Raw genomic sequence first — 8,187 nt, forward strand, 5'->3', positions numbered from 1 at the left:
TTTTGTGTTTTCATATGAATTTTAAGATGTGCTTTTCTATTCTGTGAAGAATGTCATGGAAATTTCGATTGGGATTGCATTGAATTTGAAAATTCCTTCTGTAGAAAGGTCATTTTCACTATATTGCTTCTACAAATTTATGAACATGGGAGGTCTTTTCATTTCCTTGTGTCTTCCTCAATCTCTTTCTTTAGTGATTTAAAGTTATTATTAAAGAGGTCTTTAATGCCTTTGGGTAGGTTTAATCCTAGATATTTTGTTGAGACTATTATGAATGGGAGTGTTTCCATGTACAATTTCCCTGGCTGCTTGTTATTGGTATATAGAAAGTCTAGTGATTTTGTAAATATATTTTGTAAGCTGTTACTTTTTCTAAAATATTCATCATTTCTAGAAGTTTTCAAGTGGAAATTTTTGGAATCTCTCATGAACAATATAATATCATATGCAAATAAGAATAATTTGACTTTTTCTTTTCCAATTAGTACTCCTTAAGCGTCTTCTCTTGTTTTATTGTTCTAGCACTATATTGAAAAAGAGTGACAATAACAGGCAGCCTTGTCTATTTGACTGGGAATGCTTCAAGGTTTTTTCCATTTAGAATGATGTAGGCTTCATACATACAGTCTTCATTATGTTGAGGCAAGTTTCTCCAGTCCAGTTCCCTTTAGGACTTTTATCATGTTGGAATTTGTCAGAGGCCTTTTCTGCATCTATTGAGATGACCATGTGATTTCATCTTTAAGTTCATTTAAATGATTTATTATATATTATATATTGATATTATCTTATAATAATAATAATATAATATTGTTATGTATATTGAACCCTGTATCTCTGGAGTAAAACCTACTTGGCAATAGTGAATTATCTTTTGGATATGCATTTGTATATGATTTACCAATAATTTTCTGAGAATTTTTACATCTATGTTCATTAGAATATGGCCCTATAGTTTTCTTTTTGTTATGTCTTTTTCCTGGTTTTGGTATTAGAAGAATATTTCTTTTTTGTAATGTGTTTTCCTGGTTTTAGTATTAGAGGAATAGTGACATATAGAAGGAGTTTGGATATTCTCCTTATGTTTCTAGCTTTTTCGAATAATTTAAATAGGTTTGGTTGTTGGCCTTCTTTAAGGTCTGGTAAAATTCTCTGTGAATTCATCTGGGCCTTGATTCTTTTCTTTGCATTACTATTTCAATTTCTTTATCTGTTTTGATTCTGTTTATGCTGTTGAACTCTTCTTGATTTACCTTTGATAGTTTCATGAATTTAGAAATTTATTCCATTCTTTTAGACTTCCAATTTTAATGGAGCATAGGTTTTTTAAGTATTCCCTTATAATATTCTGGATCTCTGTGGTGTCTGTTGTAATGTTTCCCCTTTCTTCTCTGATTTTGTTGATTTGGATTTGCTCTTTCTTTCTTTTTGTTTACTGGTCTAAGGGCCTGTCTATCTTGTTTAGTTTTTCAAAGACACAGCTCTTGGATTCATTGATTCTTTGTGTTGTTTTCTTTGTTCCCAGGTTCCTCTGCTCTGATTTTATGATTTGTTATTGTCTACTGTTTGGGGGTTGGTTTGTTCTCACTTTTTCAAATTCTTGAGTTATACCTTGAAGCTCTTTCTGATTTTTAAAAAATGTAGACACTTAGAGCAATAAACTTCAGTCTTAGGGCTGCATTTTATGTGTCCCAGAGGTTGTGTGTGTGTGTGTGTGTGTGTGTGTGTGTGTGTGTGTGTGTGTGTGTGTTGTGCTATCATTTTAATTTAGGTCCAGGAATACTTTATTTCTTTCTTGAATTCTTTTTGACTTATTCATTATTCAGGACTGTGTTGTTTACTCTGAGTGAGTTTGTGTAGTTACCAAAGATTCTTTTGCTGCTGATTTTAAGTTTTATTACATTGTGGTTTGATAGATTGCCTAGAATTATTTTGATTTTTGTATTTGTTAAGGTTTGAGGTTTGCTTGTGCTAACATGAGCTGATGTGTATAATGTGTATTCTTTGAAGCTTGGGTGAAATATTTGGTAGGTTACACCTATTTGATGTATAATATCATTTAATTCAGATGTCTCAGTTTAGTCTTTGTTCACTTGATCTATATATTGGGGATAGCAGTATATTGAAGTCACCTATCGTGTTTTTAATTTTTTTTATTTTATGTGTATGACTGTAAGTACACCTTTGTCATGCAATACTCATGTTAGAAGAGAGAATAAGATTCCTCTGGAACTGGAGTTTCAGACAATTATTAGTTGACCTGTAGGTGCTAGGAATCAAACCTGGGTCCTCTCCAAGAAACTGGTGCTTTTAACCCCTGAGCTATCTCTCCATCCCTGAAGTCACCTACTATTACTGAGTTGGGGTTCACTTGTATCTTGAAATTCTATAGTAATCTTTTTATGAAGTGGGGTACACCAGAGTTTGGTATATATATATATGATTGTCCTGTCTTCTTGGTCAATAGTTCCCTTGATGAGAATGAAATGACCTTCTTTATCTCTTCTGATTAATTTTAATTTGAAATCTATTTTGTCTCGTATTAGGACTGTAACACCTGCTTGTTTCTTAGTGCCATTTGACTGGAGTATTCTTTCCATCCTCTCCCCCTAAGGTAGTCCGTACCTATGAAGATGAGATAAACTGCCTACAGATAGCAGAAAGATGGATTTTGTTTCTTAATCCATTCAACTTCTCTGTGTCTTTTAACTGGGATGTTAAAGCCATTGATGTTTAAAATTATTATTGAAGAATATCTACTGTTTACTGTTGTTTTAATTTTTTTGTGTTTTTGCCTTCATTTTCTGTTTCCATAATTATACCTGCATTTGCTTTCTTTCTGTTTCCTCTTTGGTATGGTCATTCCCTTCTTCAGATTTTTGTACTGCTTCAAGTATTTTCCATAGGGCTGGTTTTGTAGACATATATTCTTTCAGCCTATTCATGCCATAGAAGATTTTTCTTTCACCTTTGACTATGATAGACATTTTTACAGGGTAAAGTATTCTGGTGTGACATCTATGATCACTTAAAACTTGGAATACTTTGCTCGAGGCTCTTCTGGCTTGTATAGTTTGTAATGAAATGTCAGCTATGATTCTGATGCATTTTCTCTTACGTATAACTTGTTTTTATATTGCAACTTTCAGTGTTCTCTCTTTGTTCTGTACATTTAGTGTTTTTATTATGATATGCCCTGGAAGTTTCTGTTCTGTTTCTGTGTATTTGTTGTTCTGTGTGTTTCTTATACCTGTATGAGTATATCTTTCCTTAAGTTAGAGAAATTCTTTTCTAGAGTCCTGTTGAGGATCTGGTCAATGCCGTTGATCTGGGACTCCTTTCCTTCCTCTATGTCTATGATGGGTACATTTGGTCTCTTCATGATGTCTTACATTTCTTGCTGATTCTACTCTTGTTTTGTTCTTCATATTCTTTGCTTGGATGGTCCAATTCTTCAACTTTATCATCCGGTCTTGATTTTATGTTTTCCATTTTGTTCATTGTTGATGAGGCTTTTTCCTCTAATTTCAAATTGCCTTATTGAGATTTTCAATTCCATCTTCATTTCTGCGTGAGTTTTCTTAACTATCTCTACCTCTTTTGTTAATTCACTTTCTACACCTTGAACTGCCTTGTGTTTTCATTCATCCATATATTTGTATCTTCTTGCACTTCAATTAGGAGTTTATCCCTAACCTTTTTGAGAGCTTTCATTTTTTATTTTTACATGCTCTGTAAATTCTTGAAATCTTTGATCATGTTTATGATTGTTCCTTTTAATTCTGTCTCGATGTAGAACATTTCTATAGGACTTAATGGGGTTTGGAGGGAACATATAGCTTTGTTTTTCATATTTTTTGTATGTTTTCATTGTGGTCTCAGTATGTGGATATCTTTTCTTGCTTGATTATCTGATGTGACACTCATGCCTGCCTTTGTTGAGTTGGAGTTTGATTTTATTTATATTGTTGGTATAGCTTCATTGCTTTCTAATCTAACTTGATTAGTTAGTTGATCTAGACTTCAGGTTGTCTCTTTTGATTTTTTTGGGAGGGGTGGGGGAATCCAATCAAGTATTTATTGAGTGTCTGTTATATGCTAAATATTGTTCCAGGTACTTGGAGCACATCAGAGACTACAACAAGGATCTCTGCCCTCATGGAACTTACAGTCTATCGTTTATTACCACTTCACCTACACTGTGCTTGTGGCTTTGGATAAGTCATTGCACCTCTCTGCACCTGTCAGAGCTGGCCAATTGGGGAACAAGCAGGCGAGGCTCAGTGGATGCTCGGCCTGATATACCATAGATACTGGGCTAGACACTTGCCCCAGCCCACCACCCAGGCAGCAGAGAGGGCTGAGGTTGATTTTTAACAATAAAGTACATGGGGAGAAGGGAGAGGGAGCTGAGCTGCATTGGCTGGAGGGCTAGATGAACTGATGCTGCTGCTGTTCTGCTTGGCCGCTGCCTTGTTGAGGATGTCCTTGACCTTCTCTGTATCTGCCCGTGCTGGCTCCTTTGCTTTCTCCTTGGCCTCTTCAGCTGTCTCAACAAGGGTTTGGGAAGGGGCCTTACTTTGTAGCTTGGCCAGGATGTATTCAAAGTCCTTCATTGTTTTGGTTATGTTGTTGGTGAACCAAGCAAAACCAAACTTTGGGACAGCTCTGAAGATACCAAATAAGCTAGAGGAGTTCCAGGCTTTCCGGCAGATTTCGATTGTGCTGCTGTTGTCAGAATTCACACAGTAAACACAACATAGGTCCATTGTCATCAGCCAGGTGTGGTTGATATTCCAGGCGAAGGTGGTCATAGTCTGAGTCTGTGAGTCCACAACAGTATCTTCAAAGATGTATACCGAGTGAACAACGGAGGCATCCCATTGGTTTTGGTCAGGAGTCGCCGGGAGACAAGCTTCTGGTCAGGGGTCACCTCCTCGGTGCACTATGCCTTTAGTTAAGTCGTGTTTGCTGTAGGGATTTGGATGTAGTTGTTATAAGGCAGTGGACACTTGGTCCCAGGAACTTCAGAGCATGCTCTGACCCAGGAAATACTTCACCATCAACGATCGGTGCACGTCCGCCAGGATCCCAGCTCAGGCACAGCCAGGCAATTCCCAAGTCTTTACTACCTCCAGGAGGCATTTTTGTTTCCTTTAAAATTATTGTTAGAGGGACCAGATAGATCCAGGCAGGGTGGCTACAAGCTATCCAACTGGAGGTTATGGATACCAATTGGGCTGGTTTTAACTAGCTAAGGAAAGAAGATATATGCCCTGGAGCCAAACCACTGGAGTTGGTCCCAAAGCAGGGAAATTATGATGCTGCACAATAGGGTCTGACTACCTCACTTAGCTAGTCAGACCCTCTCCAGAAGCCTCAATTGGACAGGGCCAAGGCCCAAAGAGAGCTTATGGGAACTAAATGGGCTGGCTCTTACTAGTTAAATGAGAAAGCTTGAGTTCTGTAGCAGTGTGGGGAACTAGAGATGATCCCAAAGCAGGGGGATGCCCCGTTGGATTTGGATAACTCACCGGATTAGTGAGGTACTCTCTGTCAACCACAACTGGGCAGGGCCAGACCCAAGGAGAGCAAATGAGAACAAAACGCGCTGGTTCTTATTAGCTAGCAGAGAAAGCCTGAGAGTTGTTGGAGAGTAGAATTGGAGATGGTCCCAGAAGCCTGGGTCAAATAATTTTGCAAATAAGAAAATTAATATTACATTCCTTAAGAACACGGAATAAGATAATCTGTTATTATTGGAGCTCTATTTTCATAGAATCAATTTGATCACTTATTGTATATATCATTCATGATTGTATTTTGATATCTTTAGTGCTGAGTAACATATTTCCTGACATTTCTCCTTGATATGGAGATAAGACACACAAATGTGGAATGCAAAGATTTTTTTTTTGGTCTTTTTTAGACAGGGTCTTCCTGTAGTCCCAGCTGGACTGGAACTCTCTATATAGACCAAGCTAGCTTTGAACTCACAGATATCCACCTGCTTCTGACTCCTGAGTGAGTGCTGGGACTAAAGGCATGTGCACTAACATGCCTGGCTGAAAGTAAAAAAAAAATTTATAAAGCTAAATAAGTGCAACCTACATTATTTTTATGAACACATCTGCTGATTAAAAGTAGAAACTGGGGGACTGGAGAGATGGTTCAGTGGTTAAGAGCACTGACTGCTCTTGCAGAGGACCCAGGTTTGATACCCAGCAACCACATGGCAGCTACAAATTGTCCTTAACGCCAGTTCCAGGGTAATCTGAAGCCCTCTTCTGACCTCTTTGGCATTGCATGACACTGGTGCACTCACATACATCCAGGTAACACACTCATACACATAAAATTAAAAATATATATATATATTTTTTAAAAAGTAGAACCTGGGAGATGGTGCCCCTCCAAAATTTGACATAGACATTTTGGTTAGGCAGTATTTTGTACCAATGTTTGCTAGTAAATTAACAAAAGTGAAATTTTAAAGAGTTATTCTATTTTGTGTGTTTGTGTGTATGTGTGTGCCCAAATGTGTGTGCATGCACATGCAGTGCCTTCAGAGGTCAAAAGAGGGAAGCAGGTCCTCTGGAACTGAAATTAGAAGCACTTGTAAGCTGCCAAATGTGGAGGCTGGGAACTGAATCCCAGTCCTCTGCAAAAACAGTAATATTCTCAGCCATCTCTTCTGCCACCAAATGGGGATTTTAAAAGTCACATTATTGGATGAGTTTCTGTATATAGGCATCATAAATAATACACATTTGCGTATGTATACATGTCTATGTATTTATGTACTTATTATCTGTCTATTTCTGTATGTGTCAAAGTCTATCTGTTTGAGGTAACTGGTCAATTCTGAAATAATTTGAATTATTTTCAAGATAAATTTTTTGAACAAGAACGCTATTTACTTAGTGTAAGTAATCATCTTTCTTTCATAATGATTCTATAAATTATGTGGATTTGTTATTCTAATTTAAATATTGTGCTGTTTCTATATAGTAGGATATTTCTTTTCATTCTGCTGTTTCAAATGACACCTTATTGTCAAAACCAAAGAGTCCAGAGGGGCAGATTAGGCAAATACTTTCTTTTCCCCTTTAGGAGAATCATATGTTATTTGAAGGATAGGAATCGATAGCTCAATTAGGAAGCAAAGCTGACAGCAATTGTTAAATTGGATCTGTGTCTTAAAAGTTTAGATCCTGAGGGAGTAACTTTTTCTAATTTCCTGCTGTAACAAATGAAAATAACTTATACCCATTTATTTGAACAAACATCTGCTCAGGTAAGAAAGAGTATTGGTTGCTTCACAGACAGTTCCATCAAAGAGAAGGGACTTGCACAGGGACTCATTAGAGTGTGCGGGTTCTCAGCCATTGACCGAATGGCTGAAGCAATCTATCTCATGCTGGCTACTGCCTTCAAACTTCTTTCTTTTTTTACATGTCTTTCCAATACCTCACATAAATTAATCTACCCGAAACTTACTCATGTGATTGCTGTCTACTCCTCTGTCTTCAGTATCTTATTATTAAGCATGTATTTTATTCACAGAGAGTGGGTGCATTTTCTATTGGGTCTTAAATGATAAATGAAGTCATTGGAGAGAAAATGACCATTTATCTTAACTTGCCCAGAGAAGTTCTGGTGTATGCTTTTCAACTTGACGTAATTACTAATACCATTCCTTTACATCCTCCAATGTATCTGTAGTTTAAATAATAAATTATTTACTCTCTATATTTATAGACCTACATCAGCAATTCTGAAATGTATTTTAACATGAAAGAGAGGCCTCAATATGTCCTGGCTGAACTAATTCAAAGCATCCTTTATCATCAAATCCCAAGGATTCCTGCTCAAGTATTTTTTGACAAATTGTTACTAAATTACTATATCCAAATCAAAATTTGTTTAGGCTGTTTCCTTACTTAGAAAGTTTAAAAGATCCCAGAAAACCAATAGGATGTTTTTGTATATAAAGATTTAAATGCTCTGGTAACATCCTAATGTTTATTCCTCCACTGGCAATACTTTCTTACACATTCGTGGACCTCCTGACATTAAAAAACTATGAACTGTCAATTATGCTCTTTCCTGATGCTTCTGTTGTTTTCTCTCAGTATTCTATCTCAAATTAACTTCAGTCTTTTTCTAAGGTCTTTCTCATTATTT

At 36.6% G+C, this 8,187-nt stretch overlaps 1 pseudogene; it reads right to left on the minus strand.

The window, feature by feature from the left end:
- Positions 1-4,431: 4,431 nt before the first annotated feature.
- On the minus strand, positions 4,432-5,063 carry LOC103748929 (annotated as a pseudogene).
- Positions 5,064-8,187: the final 3,124 nt, after the last annotated feature.

Source organism: Nannospalax galili, unplaced genomic scaffold (assembly GCF_000622305.1).
Source record: "Nannospalax galili isolate Female #2095 unplaced genomic scaffold, S.galili_v1.0 scaffold105, whole genome shotgun sequence".
Taxonomy (NCBI): domain Eukaryota; kingdom Metazoa; phylum Chordata; class Mammalia; order Rodentia; family Spalacidae; genus Nannospalax; species Nannospalax galili.